The following is a 23,572-nucleotide window of genomic DNA, read 5'->3' as shown; positions in this document are numbered from 1 at the left end:
GATAATTGATCGATAGTCACAATTCTTCCATCGTGTGGAAAGCAAACCACACAGAAAAGTGAAGAGACAAGGGCCCCCATGGCATATACATAGTCACGACCAAGGAGAAGATTGAAATCTAAAGCACCTTGGGTAACCGATACGTCTATATAGACGGTTTTGCCTCCCAAAGTAATAGGGAACTTTGGAAGGATCCCTAATGGTTGACTAATTCCTCCGTCAAAAGCTGTCAGATTCGGTGCGACTGGCACAAGCTGTGGGGAACCCAAAGCTTGCCAAGTAGTAGCAGGCATAAGACTGACAGATGCACCCTCATCCAAAACAGTGTCAGGTGTCGCTTTATTATAGGCGTGTACCGTGACCTAGAAAGGCACATGGGATGGGAGGCGGGAGGTAGTCAAACGACTCCAGTCGAAGGAAACGACTGAACTACTTGGTGGGGGAATCGTATGATTGCCCCCCTGCTCTAAAGGAACCGAAGCAGGACTCTCGGGAACAGCTGGGATAGGAGAGTCATTTCCGGATTCAGGAGAATCTGAGGAGACGAGAAGAACATGGGAATTATGCTCTTCCGAAACAGAGTGGTCGACAGGTGGTGAACTCAAGTCGACACTCTTTCCGACCAATGGTTGGTCTGGAACAGGCTTGGCAGAGCCAGGTTCAGGAAGAGGAGGCTGGACAAGAGAGGAATCTTGGTCGATCTCTTTGTCAGTAGGGCAATGATCTGCGGCTGCAGAGAGACGTTGATAACCAACGGGAAGTTGGGGTGAGGGAGCTGTAAGACTTTCCAAAACAGCGGAGGCTTTATCCATGAGCGGACAAAGGTGAAGGGGATGATTGCCTTCACAAAATCTACAGGGGATTCGAATCTTCCCTTTTCCCTTACCATTTCCAGCTGATAGGGTAGCATCGTCGTGACACCATACTTCTAAGACCTTGGGAATGCCAGGACAAGCACGAAGAAGATGGTCCTCCTTGCACAACCTACAAGGAAATTTGACCTTCCGCGGAGGAGCAGAAGGTGGCTCGACTTGAGTTGTACTTTTAACCTCTCGTTTAGGAGTCTTCTTCTTCTTCATCTTCTTCTTCTTCGTCTTCTTCTTCTTCTTCTTAACCACCTGGTTACTTGAATCCATACTTTCTCCAGGCGAAGTAGAAGATGAGGACGCAGAAATAGGCGAAGAAGGGGAGAGGTCCACCTTGGAATCAACATGATGTTGTTCGGGTGGAGGAGACGGTGGAACAAGAGTCATCACACTCGGGACTACCGAGGTCAAAAACAACCATACGGGCAAACCGATGGTTAACCCAGGCAAAGACAAAGTTGCCATATACGGAGCACTGACATTTCCAAACGAAGGAAATGGACTAGGGTTTCCATCCGGGGGAACACCTTGGCCGGTAGACTCAGGGAAGGATGCCATTGAAAACGAGAAAGAACCCTACTCAAGCTAACGCAAACAAGATCTAACTGGGTAAATGTGAATCGTGGTCGAATAAATTTTAAGACGCACGGACTTCACTTGACCTTTTCATGTTTTAAGAGTTGAGAAAAGGACGAAAAGATGACTCTAGTCTCCTTCGAATATTTAGTGAGCCCGAAGTGACAAAATGCTCAGGTGAACCTTTTCTTTTAGGGAGTCTGAAAAGGATCAAAAGTGACTACTCTGGAGAACAAGGCAAAAGGTTTACCAAACAATCCGTAAAACTGCTTATACACCTTGGCAATCATATGAAAACCAAGGACTTCCCGTACGGCAGTCAATCTTCCCGAATGTTGTGTTGAGTGCATTACGGCTTGTAAGGCGGCAGACACGACTTCCTGTGGATAAAGGATGATAACCTAGCGGGGTCTCCACATATACTCGACGGTACGTGGGAGCACAAATCCGTACTAGACCACTATCGAGTCACAAAAGGAGGAATCACCCAACCATAATGTGAAACAACAGTGACTAGGTTTAACGACGCTGGAACACGTCTCTAGCCTAGACCTCTAAATATGTGCGTTAAGTTCCAATGCATTGTTAGATTCATTTAGTTCATTGTATGGTTGATCTTTGATTAGGTTTCGATTTTCAGGCCTTACCGTATGTAATATCTCAAAATTTCCTAGATGCAAACTATATGCCAAAATATATCATTTCATTCGATGAATGCTAACTACGAGAGAGTTGAGATCTTTCAATCGAACAAAATGATCATAAAACAAACAATGATAACTCTAATGCAGCTAATGGCAATAAAATAAACTTTTCTTTAAAGTCATTAATCACTAACAACAACGAAAAACTTTAACATTAACTAATATAACGCAAAGAGATTGTTCGTTTTTCTTTTATTGGCAAAATGCACTAAGTAAATTTTGAGAAACAATAACAGAGAGAAAAAAAGCAAATTTCACTCAATGGACACAATCAAGTCTTTGAAAAGAAAGGCAATCCTTCAAACCAAGAAAAACTCCAAAATCTCAATGAGCCATGTGATCTAGGCTCAAAACGAAGCCATATGGAAATCAAGCAAAAAGAACTAAATTGCTCGAATAAGCCAAAAACAAGCTTCAACAACCACCAAACAGATGCAAAAGAGTATCCAAAAAGTTGACTGGATCAAGAGAAGACCGAAACAGAAACTGGCAAACACCCAAAGTATGCAAATGTAATCTATGCACACTTTTCATTCATATCCTGAAAATGAGAATTCTAATTATCCAAGTGTGATCTATGCAAGAGAATTCTCAAACACACAATGATTCTAATGTAATCTAAGAACCAATCAAGTGCAAACCAAGAAAAACGGGTGAGAGTTCCAAAGATCATAAACTAAAAACACTCAAAGGCGATTAACACTCATACACAATTTAGCCCCCCCCCCCCCCCCCCCCCCCCGGCGAATGAGGGGGAAATTTTTTTGCAAAAACAAAAGCAAAAAGATGCAAAATTGTGAAAAGATCGAGACAAACCTCCAAGTAATGATCAAAGGAAATCAAATTAATAATTTGCCAGAAAAAGACTCAAAACCAGTCAACAAAGACTCTGATACATTCAGATGATTGAACAAAACAGGAAACCCAAGCTTGGGAGGTTGTAAACAAGCAAAACGAACAAGTTCACAGGGTTGGCGCGACTGTCAGGAAGAAAACTGCGCTAATTAAGGATTGGCGCGGTCTGTCAATGTGAAACCTGCGCCAACTGGCGCGATTGTCAGGCCTAAAAACACGTTAATCAAATTTGCCAACTAAAAAAAAAAAAAAAAACCAACAGTTCACGGCTTGACTAACAGAAACCAGACAGATCAAATATACAGACAGGCAGACCAAGCATAAAAATCCAGCTCAGAAAACTCATCTAAACAAGCAAACAAGAGAGATCAAGGTGCATGACAAACTCCAAGCTGTTTGGTTCGTAAACCAACCCGGAGATTGACTGAAGTGGCGTTGATCTACTTCGCTAATGCAGAGCAATAGCGTTTCGAAGGCTACCTGGCCGTACTTCAGGCTCCGTCCAAAGTTTACGAATCAAACAACAAATAGCTCTCCCCAGTGGAGTCGCCAAATTGTTGGAGAGGTAAATCCCCTCTGCGGACAGAGGCGATCCAACTAGCCCAACATGGGTCTAGCAACAATCGATCAACGCTACCATGCAAGTTCCTAGTTGCAAACTGAAAGTGGATTATGAGAACCAACCTGGAGTCCAACGCTAGTGTCGAGGAAGAGTTGATACTCCCGTTCCCTTGCTCCGGTAGGTCACGATCCTCACGATCTCCGCGAATGGATACCTGCACATGCAAAGAACGAAGCGAATACAAGCATAAAATCCACTAAATACAACCATATATCGGTCAGAAAAGATATAGATCAAACATTAGCATAATGAACAATAAGATCGGAACCATAATGATAGTCGTTTATTAATGGTAATCAACAGAGAAAAGTACAACCAAGGTTCTGATGTTGAATCCCTCCTTTGGCTGGGTGAACAGCTACATATGTCTTGCAACAAGCCTTTCTCTCTCTTTGATTATGAATGCAAAGCTTAGACTTCTGACAGTACAATCTCCCTATGCTCCAAAACTCTTACTATCACTCAAAAACTAGCACTATCACTACTCCAAAACTCGCTTGTCAAATGCATGAGGACAGACTTTTATAGATGGAGAAGGGGAAGAAGATACAATGCATCAAGACACCCATTATGGATTGGCATTATCTCCAAAAAGCCGTTGTGGATAGATGTAAGGGATAGATGATGAATCTTGACATCTAGAAGATTAGCTTTATCCTCAAAAGACTTCATGACTTGAAGGGAAAAAACATCTGGGCGCGTGTTTGTTAAAAATATTTTCCAAACTCGGTTGGTGCGGGTGTTACTCTAAGACAGAGCGTCAATGGGCGCACCTTCTTTTGAGGATCTCATTCATTGGCGCGGGTAGTACATTGTGGACCCGCGCTAATGGAAAAAGGGCACTTTTCAGGGATATTTTGCAGGAGGTGTCTTCAGGGCACATGAATTCCATACTTAGGGGAACATAATGCAAGTGTTTTTAAGTTATGTCACTGCTCACAGGTCCCGGAATGAGTCCTCCAAAGTACGGGAAAGGGGTAACAAGGACGGTGACCAATGGTGACAAATTACTATGTAACAGGGTCCAGCCACACACTTGACGAGTTAGAGACTGCGGAAAAAATATCTTGCTCTGTGACCTAATAGGGAAACTCATACCATATGCCATCTGCATCTTTCTTTGCTTGTATGTGTACATTGTGGAAATCTTCTTTGAAGTTTGAAACAACGCGATATTGGGAAAATAACACTGGTGATAGTCGTGGCTTCTAGCTAACCATGGTGCGCAAATCCATCTCAAACAACACCGAAAATTGTTTATTCTCTGCCACCCGAATTGTATCCTTTAATGCCCATAGAGAAGCATACCTCGCAGCTTCACACAAGTCTAGGTCAACATTAGGGAATTGTGATTCATCCAGGATTCTCCAATCTTTCAATGTAATCAACAACAACAACCATGCATAATGGAACGATTTCCCATCTTCCTGGGCTTTGCGATAATCATCCAGAAATTCCTTTCAGATGTATCCTTCCCAATTAAACTGTATCCCTTGGCTGCACTGCGTATCCAACTGAATGAATGGAGCGGGCACCTTGTCTTCCCTACACTTCGTCATAATTTTACCGACCATAATGGACGCGGAAAAGGAAACAGCTTGATCAATAATTGAGCTAACAACGTAGCCTCGTGACTTCTTGACAACATGGAAATCCTTCTTCACTTAGTCTACAAGTTTCATTTCTTGAGACTTACCAACAAAAGCACTGGCAAGGTCTACCCCTGCACATGGCAGCACGGTGATCCTTCTGATCAGCATAGCGTCACTTGGGATCCTCTCCCCCAGCCATAAAGCTCTGTCATGCACCAAAGTTAGTAACTGGTTCACACATATTGTATTGATGTTTTTGCGCCCAAAATGAGGCATAGTCAGCATGTTCAATAGACCGGTGTGCCGAATCCCAACTGCCCATGTCATTGGTTCTACTTGTGTTACACCAACCTCCTCATAATATACCATCTTTAGGTATTTTCTTGGCTCAAATGAGGGAATTTGTCCCTGTCTACCAAATCCCAATCCTCCATGTGCAGTTGTGGTACCTGCACCAGCAACGCTCCTTCAAAGGGCACATCTTCGGGAAGCAAAGGTTTACAAATGGAAAATTTCACTACATCAGAGTCCTTGGTCACCTTAGTAGTCGGCTTTCTGGCAGAATATATGGAGGTAACTGCAAAATTGGTTCGACCTCATCGACATTTATATCCTCAAATCCTGTCCCAATATCTTCCTCGTCTAAGTCAACCGGTTCCATTGGTTTCTTCTTTTTCTCTTTGTCAATCTTTTCCTTGCTCTGCTACTTAGCAGTTACCTTTCCTAGGCGGCTGTGGCTTCTGCAGTTTTTTATGCTTCTTCACTACTATTTCTTTTATTGGTTCTACCGTTGTTGCTTCCTCTCCTTCAACTCTGGGCTTTCGTCTCGGTGATCTAGGAGTTGTGGTGTTGTAGGAGGAGTAGCAGTCATTCTGCCTATTAATCTGTGTGCGAGAAATTCTGAGTAGATATCCTGCCAATCCTCACCAGACATACAACAATTCTCTCATCTCAGACTTAGGCGCAAAATCCCACAAGAGTTCTTCAATAGGAAAAGTGTATGAAGGAACAGCAAGATGCCATATGTATATCCAAATTCAAATTCCAATGCCTTGAATGCCTTCAGATCCTCCCCATAAATGCAAATTTGGTAGCAGATTTTCATAGATATGCTTCTTAAATGCACTTCCCCCACTCCCTTTAATGGAAAAATCGCAGTCAAATCAACTATAGCTTTTCCAATGGTTACATTTTGGGCAGACTACGTGGGATCCTCCCTTATGGCACAGCTACATTGTCACAAATTTCTCCACCTGTGCCATCTCCCTAACCATCACGAAGTCCTTCTGCTTTGACGGAACCATTTCTCGACAGAGTTGTTTATAGTCCTGCTCTTTCTTCCAACTGCCTGAAGTAGTAAGACTTTCTTATTGTCATATAGTCATTGCAGCCTTGCAGGGGCGGGGTCGTCTATGTATACCTCCAATCTGCTTCCATTAGTTCTGTGAGGAAACAACTCCTCATTTAGATTTGCACACTAAACTGCGCCACCATCCAAAATATCGTTGATCACATAGGATCCCAGCCAATGCATCTGAAACTTCCCTAGAAACTTGTGAATTTTTTATCACACATCAAGACCAAATATCCATTCTTAAAAGTGCACTACTTAATGTGGTGATCATGCCACGCCTTTTCCCTAGCTTTCTAAACCTGTTGATGAAAACCATCCAAAAATTGATCCTCCTCCAGTGCAAGCAGTTGCGCTAAACATTCCTTCATGCAGTCACAATCTGCCATCTTAGTTATTGTTGTGATCCTTAAGTTAGGCACTATATATTCCATTGGCATCACTACTTCTTGTCAATATACCAGTTTAAATGGTTTTTTCTTGGTCAGTTTCTTACAAGTGGTCCTATATGCACATAGAACCGCTGATATGCGTACATCCCAATCATTTCTATTAACCTTACAGATCTTCATTAAGGAAGTCTCCAAAATTTTATTAAAATATTTGTTAGTGCCATTTGCTTGGGGATGATACGATGTACTCTTCTAATGATTCATTTGGAACTCTTCTTTCAATGCCTTAATTGTTTCATTTAATAATTGCAAACCTTGGTCACTCATGAGGATCTTTGGGCATCTAAATCGTGACAAAATGTACTCCAATATAAACTTCATAGAAATTTCCACTCTATAATCCTTCACAGGCTGTGCCTCGGCCCATGTGGTCAAGTAGTCTATCGCAGTGATAATCTAACGTGCACCCGTCTTCTTTCCTAGTGGATTAATTGGTCCAATGAAGTCAATTGTCCATTTATCAAATGCTTGCAGCATGACCTATGGATTTAAAGGAAGTTCATCCCTTCGTGATGGTCTTCCCATCCTCTAACATACATTGCATGCTCTCTAGTATTCGTTAGAGTCTCTATGTACTATAGGCCACCATAGGCCTGCTCACAGAATCTTCTACGTGGTTTTCTTACCTGCATAGTTTCCTTCTGTGACACCACCATGCGCTTTAGCTAGAATACTGTGTCGTTCATACTCAGGTACATATCGATACATAATTTCATCTGATCCCATCTTATATAATTTTCCTACGATCACGGAAAATCTGCAGCCCTTACCACTAGTTCTTTCCTTTGTTGCATTGTGTATCCTTCAGGAGCTATGCCAGTAGACAAAAAGTAAATAATGTCCGCAAAATGTTCATCAACAACTCTTGACAGTGAAGAGTCGTGCATCAAGTAACCCCTCATCAATATTAGTGGCTTCTTCGTTGTTCTTGATCCTAAAGAGGTGATCAAGTCCAACATTTAACCTCCCCGGCTTGACTATCACTTCAAAATCATACTCCTGGAAGAGAAGAAACCATCTACAGATCTCCCCCCCCCCCAAACACAGGCTTATTAACCAGGTATTTCAAAGCAAAATGATCCATATACATTTTAAAGTGTTCACCTAGCGGTAACTGCCTGAATTTATGTAGTGCATAGACCATGGCTAACCCTTCTTGTTCTATGGTTTAATAGTTTCGCTCTGCCTTAGATAGTTTCTTGCTTGAAAAGGAAATTAGACGGTCAATATCTCGTTCACTTGGTTGAGTTAAAACAACTCCCAATGCTATACAAGATGCATCTACAGGCACATGAAATTCTTTCTTCCAATCCAGAAATGCTAGGATCGGTGCAGTAACCATCTTCTCCTTAAGAACATCCAAGCTCTTCTAACAGTGGTCATCCCAACAAAATGTAGCATCCTTCTTCAATAATTTTTCCATTGGCACAGTGATCTATGTGTATGGATTTATAAACTTCCTTTAATACCTTGTATGACCCAAAGTTGCGCATAGCTATTTTACATTCTTGGGTGGATCCAAATTGATAATTACAGTGATTTTGGCATGGTCTACCATCAATCCCTACTTGCATATGACGTGTCCCAACAGTGTTCCATAAGGTACACAAAAAATACATTTCTTCAAATTCAAGGAAATCTGATACTTCCAGCATGTATCTAACATTAGGCACAAACTAGAAACATGTTTCTTAACTAGCCCAAATATTGTCCAATCATCGAAGTAGACCTCCATAAGCTTGTGAATAAATTCCTTGAATGCTACGATTACCACCCTTGAAAATATTGCAGGGGTATTTTTTAGTCCGAAAGGCATAACTGTATATTGGAATGATCCCCATTCTGTAGCGAAGGTAGTCTTGCTTCTATCCTCTGGTACAATCTTAATTTGGTGATATCCTGAAAATTCATCTATGAATGAATAAGCCTCCTATCCACCAATGTTTTATAGAACTTCATCTATAAAAGGCGTAGGAAAGGGGTCATGCATGCATGCATCATTTAACTTCCGTAGATCTACGCAGATCCTTATATCACCCTTTGTTTTCTTTTCTTAGACCACCATCAGACTAACCCATTCTGACTCTTCCACTAGCTCAATTATACCTGTCGTGAGCATCCTATCTAGCTCTTCTCTTACCTTTTCCTTGTATTTTGGGTTCAGTCGATATGGGCACTGCTTAATCGGCTTTGTATTTGGCTTTAAATTGATCTTCATCACACCCAAATCACCTACTATACCCTTCAATTCAGAGAAATTGTTGGAAATAGGTCCTGATATTCATGCAATAATTCAACAACCTTACCTACCGTGTCTTCATCCCAATAGTCACCAATATGCGCGAACTTTGGTTCTTCTTCTGAGCCAATATTTACTTGTTTTGTCTTTACCGATTGTGATATATCAGGGATCTTTGCATCAAGTCCTGCAACCTCGCGTAGTCCTTCTGACTCAAGAATACTAATATTTAGTGAATCCTCATCTCCTTCTTCCGTAGTAACATTGTATCATTCTAACACATGTTGTAGCTACTCGCTCTAGTCAGGCTGCATCCAAGTTATAGGTTATATTAGTGTTTGGAAGATCTCTACCTTAATCGCCTAAAGCACCCCATCAATGATTTTGAACCCATATTCAAAGCTGAATGTAAGTATAAAAATCTCCTTCATTTCATCCCAATCAGCAGTCCCCTGTCGCATATCCGTCTCCAAATACCAGTTCATCGGTATAACATATAAGGTATGAATAAATATATGTACCCACAATGGTTGAGATACCTCACCCCAAGCCTTAGTCCATCACACTAGATGTTCGTGCGGGTCATTCTTACCTGTGTAATTTTCACTGAGCCATGTTTTTGTGGAGCCAAATCATAGTCTCATCAGTCTATGATATTCTTTCCAATCATAAATATTATCCTTGTGGGTTCCCCACCATCTGGCAAGCGTAGCTCTTAAAGCCAAATCTAGAGCCTGGAACCTATGCTCCTCTGGTACGTCTCTTTCAAAATGTTCAAGAAAAATATTGACATCATCTAGCCCATCATAATAAGGTAATTTACGTACCTCAATTTATATACAACGCATATACTTTGTAATCCTATTGCATCGTAGTGTAGAGACCTCATGTAACTGATTCGGCTAGTTTTCTAATTCTTCATCTGAGTCTGGTTAGCACGAACTATCCTTCTCCCAACTGATTCATCCATCTGCAGTGGGATTAATCCATTATTCATCTCACGCAATGAGCTTATATATGTGGTCAATGTCTTCGTCATCATAGTCATCATGGACTGGTTTTGTGTATCGCACACCTTTAGCTGGATCCAATGGAACAGCCACTCTAAGTCCATTCTTTTCAAACACCATGCTTTGCTTCTTCAAATTAATAATAGCATTCATGTAGAAATTCTGACTGTAGATTAACCTGATAATGCAATATAACTAAAGAAAAATACTTTAATCTACTTCTACAATCAAACTTGCGAAAGCTTAATAGATTTGAGTTGAATCAAAGCTGAACACATATAACCATAAGAAGAAGAATCAATCACATGAAACACAGAAAATACTCAGGGGAAAGCCTCAGCTAAAAACCCCACTATCTATATTACAATACAAGGTGGAAATACATCAGAATTATACAAAGCCTTAGCTCTCACAGCTAGCCAGCTCTCAGTACAATCCTCCTGGATGCTCACAGGCAATCACAGCTTCTCACAAGCCTTCTCCTCTGCCCTCCAACCTCCTATTTCCTTGCATAGTTTCTCCTGGGTGATCCTCATGTTACCAAGTGGAAGACTGATCACTCACACTGATCCTACACCCTGTCATAACCGTGCAATCCTCAAGGAACCTTACCTTGACTGCATGGATGAGTTTCCTTTTAGGAAAACACGTGCAACTGATAGTAACATGTCCTTGACATTTAGCTCAACTGGGTCTTTCTCAAAATAGACATGCATGATTTTCTGATGAGAGAATCTTCAGTTATCTGGAGTACACTTGTTGACTGCATGCATGCATCAACTAACTGATAACTCGCAATTAGTTCCTCAAACACTTTGGAACTAATTTAACTGGAATTAACTCAATAAACTAAGCTAACTAATTACAACCCAAATATAACTCAATCTTATCTCCTCAATTAAGGGATAATCTCCTTAATTTAAGGGATAATTGTTGCATGACTTCAAAAAGACGTCTAACTTGAATTTCTCCAACTAATTAATCCATAATGAATTAATTAATTAATTCCAAGCAGCTGGTGAGACTAAATTCGATTTTAATTCACACTTCTAATTCAAGGACAAATTAAAATTGGAATATTATGGATTCTATTTTTATCATTTTTTGTTGCTATTTTCAACAATTCATGTCGAAAGCCCGATCAATCCCAAGCAAGGATGGATATGGATTACTGTCATCTACTATTTCAATAACTTCAAAATCTACAAGCATGCTGGCTCCTTCAATATCTACAGCCACTCCATGTAGGCGACCCATTGGAATTATCTTTTTTTGGTTTGTCATGCGCAACTGGATTGGTGACCACTGCAACTTAGGTTTCCCCATATGTTCCCAAGTCTGTTTTGGCAGTACATTAGCATCATATCCTAAGTCTAGAATTATCTAGTCCATGTCAAAATCACCAATTTGTGTTGTCAACTGCATTTCCCTACTAGTCCTCTTCTTGCTTCAGTTCACCTTATTTACTACATGTTGTTCTGGTAACGACTTTTCCTTGCTAGCACAGTTATCTAGTTCACCAATTTGTGTCTTCAACCGCATTTCCCTACTAGTCCTCTTCTTGCTTCATTTCACCTTAATTACTGCGTGTTGTTCTAGTAATGACTTTTCCTTGCTAGCGCAGTTATCTATTGGTTCTTGGAGTCCTTCAACTACCTTTTGATCCCTCAACAAATTCATGCATGACTATAAAAACGATTTCAGCAATGTGGGATCAAAGTTCTTTGTCACATTAATTCCTTCAGATTTCTCTCTTCGTGGGACTATTGGTATATGAGTTTTAGATGTAGAAGCACCTAGATCCATAAAGCTTTTTATTTCCTCCATAATTGTCTCATTTTCTATGTTAAGTCAAATCCAACATTCTTCTCACCAGCCCTACAAACCCATGTATCTGACACCCACTACTTTCCTTCTACCTTGTCTTCACCAATGGCTATACCACTTCAAGTGACTATATTGACACTAGGATTGTCTTCTTGCGGCTCAGATCTCATCATCTGAATGTTCTACGTGGGCTGTCGGTTCTTCTTTTCCTGAATATTTGCTATTAATACAAGACACTTTTCTATAACATGATCAAATTGCTTATAGTATTGACAAGAGGGATGATTTGGATTTTGACAGTCACGCACAAAATGTCCTGGTTCTCCATAGTTGTAGCAGATGATCTGGCCCCGACCTCTTCCAGTGCCTCCTCCACATCATCTTCCACATCCTTGGAATCCTCTGTGAGCCGCAAGTGAACCTTGGTCGTTTGGGTTTCAGCCTGCATCCTATACATTGGGTTTCTTTCTATCATCAAGTCATAGCTTCAGAAATCTCTTTCATCATGGACAACCGATTTACAAAATTTTCAAAATATTGGCTTTGGTGACTGCACAAACTTTTTTAACAAATAAAAATTATCTGTCGTATGCATTCTTGATACTTGGCAGATACTACACCAGTTGCTTGAACCAACACTTGATCTAGCAGGAGACTTTGGTATCGGTAAGTTGGGACCTCCTGTAGCTATATATTCCTAGTACACAGGGCACTGGTCCTTATAGCGGCCTACAACCTTGCACTTCATGCACCAAAATTTAGGGTGTAGTCTTGATTGAACCTTTTTTCCATTCTTCGGATACTGCAACTCCATATGCATGCTTGTTTACTGTGACTGGATATGTTGGAATCCTATATTCATATCCTATATTGACAAAGCCTCCAACTTCATTGTGATATTTAATGCTTCAACCTGACATCCAATCTTCTGTTGAGACAAAGGCAATCTCAAGTGTGGCAACAACAAAGTTATGTACCATTCCTTATATTTTTTGTTTGAAATCTAAATATTAGCTTGTCTCAGTAAGCACTTCAACCTCTGATCTATATCCCACAGAGACTCGTTAGCCATCTGCTTGATCTGCTTTATTTCAGTAACACACTGACCTTTTGATTTTGGCTTTCTAAATTTTGCATTCAATGCAGTCTTTATTTCAACCAACGTATCATTCAGATTGGTTGTACTATATTTGATATACCATGTAAGTGCTCTATCCTATAATTCTCTAACCATTTGTGCTTTCTTCATGTCATTATCATTGATCTGCTATGCCTTCCACATAGCTTCGGTTACGAACCAAAACTGATCACGATCCTCTGAACCCTGACCCTTGAATACAGGAATTTTCACTGTATTTGCCATACTGAATAATGAAGGTGGAGGTGGAGGTGGAGGTGTATGAGGTGGTGATGAAGCTGGAGATGGGGTGGATGGATGTAGAATCCTAGAAATGTCATGGCCTTCTGTGTGCGGCGCACCTCTAGTTGTGTTTGGGTTGGTCCTTTCTTCTTCGTTGTCTGATTCACCCAATAATGGACTATATGCACCTTCAGTGTATTTTTCCTAATCGGATCTGAATATTTTTCTACTTCACATAGATAAGGTATGACCTATTTAAAACATCAATCAAAGGAATAGCACCCTTTTTGCACAAAAACATTTTAATCCAAGTTTTTAGTGATCTTAGGTGCTTACCTCTCGGACCCATAAAGAATCAGCGTTTAGCTTCGCAATAAGATACAGACATGTCAACTGCAAATTCAGTGATGAAACTGCCCAAAATACTATCAATCTAACAGTCAATATCCCTTGTAACCTTATAATAAGACTCTTCAAGGCGCTTGATCAGTTCAGGAGTCCACACAATAGGATTGTCATGTTTCCAAGTAGGTTCATTGTCGCTAACTTAGACAACCACTTGCGTAACTCACAAGGGAACAATGAAAATAAATCTTCGTGCTCTTCTATGTAGAGGTATCTCTGTAACCACCTCTCTTTTGACTAGCCCAAATTCTGATTTTCCTTAGCCACAAACTCGTGAATCTTCTGATCTATCCACTTCTCAAGTTATTTCTTAGTTGGTATCCACAGATGCCACATCATACATCCCTCATATAGATCTTGGTCTCGGAAATGGAACCATTTTTTGTCTTGAGGGGGCTTGGACCCAGGTTCAGAGTTAGATGTGCTAACCAACAAAACCCTACACTACTGGCCCATTTGACAAGATTTCACCCAGTGCAGACTGCAGTCTCACCCAAGGCAGTATTGGGGGATGCTAGAACCATGTTTCACCATCCAAAAGGAAATGTGATGTAGCAGCGAGGCATTTTGTTAATCGAGGGTCTAATTTGGCCTTCACGAACCCTTATCTTCAGAATCATAAACTTAAATCGATTTCTACATAATTAGATCTATGAACTTCACCTAAGTGTTTTAACATGCATAAGTTAACATACAAAAGTAGACCTGAACCTTTGTAATGCAAGTAAGACAATATCACAGAGAGTCGAATCATAATTGAGAATGAAACACATAAACATATAAATATACAAAGAACACACAGATTTGCTGCAAATATGCTTTATTTCTTCAGATCTTCAATACATACACTTCTTCTAACCCTGCACACACAGTTGCAGGGGTTCGTGCACTCAGCTACGATCTTACCAAGGTCTTTGTGCACTCAGCTGCAAGAGCCTTCCCCTTCCCCAGAATACAAACTCAAAATATTACTTATAAACTATACATAAGCTCAGAATTTAACTTCCTAATGGCCCCTAGATGACTCCCTTTTATATATTTTACATTACATTACCATGGTCTGCAAACCATGGGTGGAGTTCATTGTATAATCAAAATAGCCCATCCGTTTACAAAATAAGGGGCTTTGACCTTCCTAAAAGCCCCTTTGACTCTTAAAATTTTGTGCGCTCCGCTCCTCAAATTGCAGAGACTTTACAATATTACAAAATTTGACTCAAAAATTAGGCAAAACTTATACCTGGGGGTCCCCATCCTAACACACATCTGGAAATATGGTAAACATCACGAACAAGTTGTAGGTTTTAACCCCGTAGAGAAATTACCTGCATATGAATTCTAAGACACAGAAAATAAACAATGGCGAGAGCATAACACATAAAACAAATATACACAGATATTTTCCCCTGGATCCCAAAACTGGGACTACCAAATTGATTTTTCATTATATTCCTTGCAATGTTATAGTACATATATATACATGTTGAAGCATACATAAACCCTAATCCATTAACCTTGTATTAGAACATAATCGTAGTTCCCTTGACCGGATCTAGAAAATACCATGGACCAAAAACCATCACACCCAAAACCATGTGCGAAAACCATGCACAAAAACATTGCATACCCCCTGCATGTTGTCCCCCCCCCCTTGTGACCCCCACGCTAGTTGTGGAAAGAATATAACATAACCCAACATTCTAACACTTTTTGTTTTCTTTCCACAGGGGGCCATAGGAGAGCTTAGTCATTTATCTAGCCCCGCAATGCCTATTGTTTCTCTACACCAAGAGAAATTCTTAGAGCTCACAGATTTTGTCAATGCATCAGCAGTATTCTTCAAAGTGTCCACCTTTACCACCAACACCTTTTTGTCTTCTATCATATCCCTCACAAAGTGATACTGAACATCAATGTACTTTGTCTTTGAATGATAAGCAGGGTTCTTTGCCAAGAAAATTGCACTTTGGTTGTCACAGTCTATCCTTATAGCTCTATGTACTAACCCCATACTTGAACAAAATCTCTGCAACCAAACTACTTCCTTGCTTGCATGAGTGGCTGCCATGTATTCTACCTCTGTAGTTGACAGTGCCACTACAGATTGTCTCTTACTCATCCAACTGATGATACCTCCAAATAGGTTAAATACACACCCACTTGTAGATCTTCTCTGATCCATATCTCTAGCCCAGTCTACATCAACAAAGCCACGGATGTCCAAAACTCTGTCCAATCTTGGTCTTCCTTGGTAGCACAGACCATAATCACTAGTGCCATGTAAATACCTGAAAACCTGTTGCATTGCTCTCCAATTCTCCTTCCATGGTTTTGACATAAACCTTCTCAATACTCCCATTGTATTTGCAATGGCTGATCTAGTACAGACCTTCACATACATCAAGCTACTGACTACACTTGTATATGGAACATGGGACATGTCCTCTTCCTCTTCTTGTGTCTTGGGACATTGTTCAACAGATAACTTTACACCTACAGGAATAGGAACCTTCATTGGTTTACTATCCTGCATATTAAACCTCTACAGTATTGTCTTGACATACTTCCTCTCGTTTAACCAAAGCTTCTTCTTTGCCTGATCTATTTTAATTTCCATGCCCAAAATATGGTTTGCAGCACCAAGATATTTCATGTCGAATTTGGAGGATAATTGGGTCTTCAAATCCTGGATAATTTCTTTGTCATTTCCAACCAGCAACATATCATCCACATACAAGACCAGATAAATAACACGGTCACCAATTAATTTAAAATACACACAGTGATCTGCCTTTCTTCTGGTGAAGCCAAGTCCCCGTATAAATGTATCAAATTTCTGATACCACATCCTTGGTGACTATTTTAACCCATACAGAGACTTTTTTAACTTGCATACCAGTTCTTTCTTACCCTTCACTTGTTATAGACATTTTTGTGCCTTACAGCATTGAGCATGAAATGTCCATAATCTAAGGGATCCAAAGTCCCTAAACATGTTGTTCCTACCCCTAGAGGAACAAGGCTAACAAACCACAGCAATTCACAGAAGTTCTCCACCAGAAACTGCTCAAAAACAAGTCAATTCAGGATCATTTCAGTGGCTACACTAGCTGTTTGCACTGAATGTCAAAGCCAACACTGGCTACCTGCGTTGAATGTCAAAGGGAACACTGGCTACCTGCGCTGAACGAGAATGGACAAGTGGCAAGCTCATTTCTCAAGGTGTCAAAACCCAGGAAGCTTCCAAAATGACACTTGCCTCAGGGAATTCGACTGGTGATGAGTAAGAGGTTCCAAATCTCCAAGTGGAAGCAAGAACCTCCAAGTGGAATCAAGAACTGATAGAGGGAGAGGACACTAGTCAGATCTCAAGATGACTCATCCTCTCTCCAAACATCTATATATGGATCTCTCCTCCATGAGATCTAGGGGCTGGAATTTTGTTATTGCAAAGAATTGTTGTTGGTTTGAGATTGGAATCATTGGGTGCTTAATGCTTTGAAGGGGGTGAAGATAGGAATTCCATTTGCTGGGAAGGAGATGCTGGATTGGAGCCCTCTAGGTTGTATCTCTTCCTGAACCTTGTTATTCATCAATAAATCTATCTTGGTTTCTCCTATATGCTGATGTATTTTTGATGTATGAATGCATTAGTGTATTTGGTTTATTTCTAATCCTAAACTAGTTATGAATGTGAATATTTGTCTTTGTGTAGTGTTCTTCTCTTGTCGCAAGTAGTTGTTCTCTTGTGATCTTGTAGGAACCCGGTGGAGCTGGATAAGCAAGAAGGCAAGTAGATGTTCTCTTGTGATCTTGCATGAACCTGTTGAAGCTGGGCGAGTGAGAAGGCAAGTAGCTGTGAACTCCCAAAGAGAAGAGAGACCGGATCGAGGGAAAAACGGAAGACACCGGTAAGTCCATTTATCTCTCTTCTTTCACATTTCATAAAGGAAGAAACCAGAATAGTTGTACCTGTTTGTTGCTAAGGCACTGTCACACCTTAGGTGGATAGGATCGTCCTGCATAGGCATTTTTCCCCACAACAAATTGGCGACTCCGCTAGGGACATTTGTCTAGTCATTTTATTTGTGTTTCTATCATTGTTTGTTTCATAGACTCGACAGCAACAATCGAACTGCATCTGCTTTTCCCGGATGCAAAGTAGACAGTTGCTGCTTTGATCCAATCACTAGACTTGTCTATGATCTGAACAATGGACTCACAAATGATTTGATGATCCTTTGTGATAGATCTTAGTAGCCCCTCAAAGAATCCCTTTGATTGCACCTTGCTTGTTGCTTTTATTTGGCCTAAAACAGTGAATTAAATAGCAATCTGTGACCCAGAACCTGTGGGAAACGAGAGTTTCTCCTTCAGCGCAGACCCAGTGAAGGGATTCTGCATTTCAACGCAGGTCCCATGAAGGTTACCTGCGCTGAATGTCAAAACCCCTGTGTTGAGGTTGCGCTGAACCAGTTTGCCCTTGTGCAGCTGGGGTTCTCTGCTCTGTTTTGCCTTGTTTTGATCTCTGATTTTTGCAGCCTGTAACCAGCATAGGTACCAATCTGATAACTCATTTTCTCTGCTTAGATTCCGCCTCCTTTTGTACAAAAAGACTGTGAGTTTTTTAATGTGTTTTTGCGTCATTTACAGTTTTCCTTTGCATGAGTGAAATAGTCATCCTGTAGCCCTTGATTCAGATCTGTTAATTGTGATCTTAGGAGAGAGTTCATTGGCTGTTTGCAGATTGATTATACATTTACTTTTGCATTTGGTTTGAGTTTGTCTCTTTTAAGTGTCGAAACAAGTATTCATTTCGAAAATCATTAAGTGTTGTAATCTCTTCTACCCTCTCTGATTTCGAAAAGTAAACTTGTTTGTATTTGTCATTTAAAAGCAAATTCAAAGTTGTACAAAAAGCTTTCTTTGTAGGCATCAATACTAAGAAAGCGGAAAACAAACACCTGCATTGTGCATTTGCATTTTGATAGTTTGCATGTTGGATTTAGGAAAAGTGCATTAGAGTGTGCTGATTGCTCTTTGAGAAAAGATGGTGTCTTTCTTTTCCCTTAGTAGCTAGGATTTTCAAAGTTGAAAAGATATAAAGCTTGCTTATCATCTTTAGACTGCATTTAGGAATTGTATCATACATCTCGTGGTGAACCTTGAAAGGCAAACTTCTAAAAAGATCAACCTAAAATAAATTGAATGAACTTAACAACGCTTTGTAACATAACGCACAACATAAAGGTCTAGGCTAGAGACGTGTTCCGGCGTCGTAAAGCCTGGTGACTGTCGATCTCGTGGATGGTGGGTGATTCCTCCTGAGGGACGATATCGCCAGTACGGATTGTGCTCCCACGTACCGTCGCGTATATATTGGGAGACCCCTATAGGCATAAAACCTTTATCCTTAGGAAGTCGTGTCGGCCGCCCTACTGATCGCAATGCACTGAACACAGCATTCAGGAAGATCGACCGCCCGTACCCTAAAAAGTATTCTGCGGTTTTGCGAAAAGTTTGGCACACCCTCTGCCTAGAACTCTAGAGCAGTTTCTTTTGGCCTTTTTCAGACTCTATAACAGAAAAAGTCCATCCGAGCATTTGTCACTTCGGGCTCGTTAAAACATCGAAGGAGACTAGAGTCATCTTTAGCTTTTTCTCGACTCTTTAAAAGTGAAAAAGCAAGTTGTGTCTAAAAGTGTCTAAAAAAATCATTTAATTCGGAAACACACTTTCCCCTTTTGTATTTTGGTTGATCGAGTAATCCGCAATCGTGGAAGAAAGTCAATTGAAACCCCGTCGTTCGCGGAGGCTTACGAGTCAACCGTCTTTGTCTCCGGAATCGAAAACATTACGGACAAAGCGAACTCGTTTAACCGGTTCGAAATCTCCTATCAAAGTCAGAACAAGTGTTCCAACGACATCTGAGATTCCGGTTACTCCAAACATTTCTGGAAACCCTGCCTCTATAGAAGAAGTTCAACAGCCACAGAGGGACAGTAACACTGATCCTAGTCTGGGAGCAAATACTTGCGTTACTGAACCAGTTCCATCTGTAACCGGTTTAGAGAGTCTTGCTCCTCAAACAACTGTCGTTGTCGATTCAACCCCTTCTTCGGCACCAGAAATATTTTACGGACCTGACGGTCTTCCTCTTCCACCGGGTTTGATTGCGATAGAGGAAATTGTAGAGGATCCGCAAGCAAGTACTCCAACCCATTTTGGAGTCGGGGTCACTCTATTTCCTTCATCAGAAGTTAGTCCACCACAAGTGGAAGTTCCTGTAGAATCACTAGGCAATCTATTGGATGGACTCAAAATTTCTGAACAACCGTCAACATCTAGGACTGTGTCGAATGACACAGCGACAGCAGAAGCCCCTGCCGTCACTCCGACAATGTTTGCCGGCATACCATCTGTCCCGACTAGCTCGCAACCGCTAGAAGGAGTCCACCAAGGGACTATTTCGACAGTGTGGTCCGTTCCAGTTTGTTCGTCCGGGATAATATCCGGCAACTCTTATGTTGAGACTCGCCAGATTGATCCATTTGGAGGTCAATTTGGGCAATCCAGTCCCCAAGGACAATCAATCCCCTTGAGTTCTGGATTGCTACCGTATGGGGGGCAGTATGCCCTTTCATTACCCCCTCCGGGAGGGTATCCATACGGGAGTTCACAACAGTATTCAGGTTATACTGGAATTACATCAAGTGGTTGGGTACCTATGCTACCTCAACAACCAAGGGTTGTATATTCTATGCAACAGTGTGTACCCATGTCGAACATCTCGACCACAACGGCTATTGTGACAGTGTCGCAAGTTCAAACGTTGCCTGTTGTATGTCAACCTCAGATTTCTCAGGTTGTAATGCAACAGCCCCTTGACCCTGTGACACAACCACAATCGCCAACTGGTGGGGCGACACAGGTCCAAACGGGTACAATTACCCCACACCTTGGTCCAACAGTTAGTATAGCACAACAGAACATGGCTTCACAACCATGATTGGTGCAATACCAACAACCACAATTCCAGCAAGTGTACCAAGGTTCTGAGCAGCAGATCTTTGCGAACAGTGGACAACCGTATATTCAAAACGGTCAAAACCAACCGCTTTACAGTGGTCAAGTCCACCAACCGTATCAGTCATACCAACATCAATTACATTATGTTGGTATGCAAAGGCCCACTGCTCAGGCAATTCCATCGTACCCTGGGTATGCTTCACCTAACCTGAATCAACAGTTACCATTCGTGGCAACTTTAGAGTTACCCGATTTACACCGGTTAACCAACGATCCGATTGCTTACGCCCCTTGGTGGCCAGCGATTCCTCACAAACTTCCATCTGACATTCCTAAATTCAATGGAAATCCAGGTGAAGACCCATCGAATCACGTGATGACTTTTCATCTGTGGTGTTCATCAAACACCCTAAATGATGATTCGATAAGGCTTCGCCTTTTCCAGAGGACATTAACGAGTCCAGCGGCAAAATGGTATATTGAATTACCTAGAGCCTCGTTCGACAATTTCAGCTCCCTAGCCACGACTTTCTTAACCCATTTTCAATTACCGACAAGGTATGAAACGGGAATAGAAATGTTAACCAACTTCAAGCAGACAACGGCCACTCATATATCCGATCATATACATGAGTGGCGTCGTCGTCGTAGGATGGTGAAAACATACGTTCCCGATCAGCTGTTAGCTGAATGGTTTATAAAGTCGTTACTTCCTGTTATAACAGAAGATGTGGCAAAGGGGGGAGTCGTAACAGAGGAGCAAGTTATTGCTCGTGCACAATATCTAGACTTAGTTTATACTCAGTCTGGCACGCTCTACGACAAAATACCTGACGCCCCTAGACCGGAATTCTCAATTCCTCCTCCTCCTAAATCAAATAGTGACTCTCATGCCGGCGATGGTGTGATTGGCACGGCAAACGCGAAATCGACAAAGGCTTCGTCTAAGAAAGCCCGTAAGAATTCGGATCAAAATGCAAAAGATGAAATTCTTGCTTCGGAAGTAAATGCCGTATCAGCAGATAAAGGCAAAGAAACCAATCAACCAGGAAGCAAGAAGAAGCAAAACAAAGGGAAGAAGAAGAAACAGGGTGAATCATCCCCTGGAAAAACTTCTTCAAACCCTCCTGGGAAAGGGAAACCAAAAAGTCCATGCATGATATGTGACGAGGATCATTGGACAGGCAATTGTCCATACAGAGCTGAGCTTAAAAAGTTCTTCAAAAGTTCGCAAACCTCAGCTGTGTTAACTGATCCATTTCCCAATCCAAGTCAAAATCTGGTTGATAGTGGAAAGGCTTCCCCGTCGCAAGTGCTTATGTTGTCGGTTTCAAAACAGCAGAATGATGCTTTGATTTCGACAAGGAACAAAGATTACGGGAATCCGCAGCTGTCGAACGACAAAGGTAAAGATCAACCGAGTAGTTCGACAACAACTTCGACAGAAGCTGTACCTCCCATCATTCCTGAATTAACAATAAAACCGCCAAAGGGAGTAGTACACAAGTCGACATTTAATCCTCGCGCCAGAGCGGCGCAGCATTATAACATAGTGGAAGATTTGGCCCAATCGCCATCCGCTATGTCGACTCTTGAAGTACTACAAAATTGCCCATCCCAAAGGCAGGCTTTGTTATCGGCTATTGGTGGGGTTGACCCTAAGGATTCCAATCTTGTATCCTTCGATCACAAAGGATACGATCCTCAGTTACCAGCTCAACTAGCTTTCCTTATTCAAGTGAAAGCCCTCAACAAAACTGTTCACCGAACAATTATTGATGAGGGGGCATCTACATGTATTATGTCGATGAGTTGCTGGAAAACTTTAGGATCTCCAACCTTGTCGCGATCTTCGATGACATTAAAAGCATTCGACGGAAGGACATATACCCCGTGCGGTATCCTTAATAACTTGAAAGTTGAACTGGGAGGAAAAATAGTAGAAATAGATGTTGAAGTCATCGATGGGAATCTGGACTACAACATCCTACTGGGAAGACCATGGATATATGCCATGGCAACTGTAGTGTCGACTTATTTTAGGAAGATCGCATTCCCTTTTCAAGGAGGGATTACGATCGTCGACCAACAAGACTTCCTCCCTAATGGTTCACAAGTTACAGGAAGCATTCCCATGATCCATGGAAGCAACCACTCGCTTCAAGACATCGGAGTAGGCCTACTGAAAGACCCCACATTAATGGGAACTTTCGCACTTCCACCTCCAATCTATATAGGAGAAGTAGCATTGGTAAGAACCTGCAACATGATATCTTCCACGAAGATCTCAAAAGACGATATCGACATGGATCATGCAATGGTTTTGCCCCCAAGCCCTATAGAAATATTGTAGCAATCAATGTTTCGAGCATGGGAGGCGAACTCAAATCAACGCTCATCAAGTGTTTGGGTAGATAGGTCTAGAGAATATGGTACCCCGTTAGATCCTTGGTCGAAAGTACATGGGACTGACGAAGGAATCCTACAATCAATGTTGATTGAGGGGGCACCATGGAATGATTGCCACCATCGTTCCCTTCTTCCAGAATATGAAGAAGATACTCAACATGACCTTTATCACCCTTCAGTTTTTGAATTCCTATCAAACACTGTAAACACGGTGGATTCCGAGCAGTTTTAGCACATAGTTCATGCTCGTTAAAAAATAAACATAAAATCGAGCA

This window comes from Pinus tabuliformis, chromosome Q (genome assembly GCF_031772625.1).
Source record: "Pinus tabuliformis cultivar Carrire ecotype Pingquan chromosome Q, CPIR1, whole genome shotgun sequence".
In the NCBI taxonomy this organism is placed as follows: domain Eukaryota; kingdom Viridiplantae; phylum Streptophyta; class Pinopsida; order Pinales; family Pinaceae; genus Pinus; species Pinus tabuliformis.
Note: the sequence above shows the minus strand (reverse complement) of the source record.